We start from the raw sequence: 414 nt of genomic DNA, 5'->3' as shown, positions 1-414 counted from the left end.
TAACGAATATTAGTATTAATATAGTTCGACATGTAATACTTCTCATTCAATATTTCCACAACAATTTTTACTTAAGACTCGATAATTCAATAAAAGTTATAAGTTGAAGTTTAATGAAATAAAATGTTAACAATGTCAGGTAAAATTGGTCCTCTAATCGAATATTAGTATTAATATCCTTCGACATGTAACGCTTCTCTAATTCATCATTCAATATTTCCAATTTTGCAATTTAATTACGTCTTATCATTGGCGCATTTATCCTAAACACGAATGTTAATATCCTTCGATATGTAATACTTCCTCATTCAATATTTCCACAATAATTTTTACTTAAGACTCGATAATTCGATGAAAGTTACACTCGGTTGAAGTATAATGAAATAAAATGTTAACAATGTCAGGTAAAATTGA

The 414-nt window shown here is 26.8% G+C and overlaps 1 long non-coding RNA gene across 1 annotated transcript in view; it reads right to left on the bottom strand.

Moving 5' to 3' along the window:
- Positions 1 to 230: 230 nt before the first annotated feature.
- LOC102676108 overlaps positions 231 to 414 on the bottom strand; it is a 19224-nt gene continuing 19040 nt past the window's right edge. Inside the window, exon 4 of the long non-coding RNA XR_422397.2 lies at positions 231 to 242. This is a non-coding gene — a long non-coding RNA (uncharacterized LOC102676108). The remainder of the gene's footprint in view (positions 243 to 414) is intronic.

Source organism: Apis dorsata, unplaced genomic scaffold (genome assembly GCF_000469605.1).
Source record: "Apis dorsata unplaced genomic scaffold, Apis dorsata 1.3 scaffold_469, whole genome shotgun sequence".
In the NCBI taxonomy this organism is placed as follows: Eukaryota; Metazoa; Arthropoda; class Insecta; order Hymenoptera; family Apidae; genus Apis; species Apis dorsata.
The sequence above is the reverse complement of the archived record's forward strand: the minus strand, read 5'-3'. Positions and strand labels throughout refer to the sequence as shown.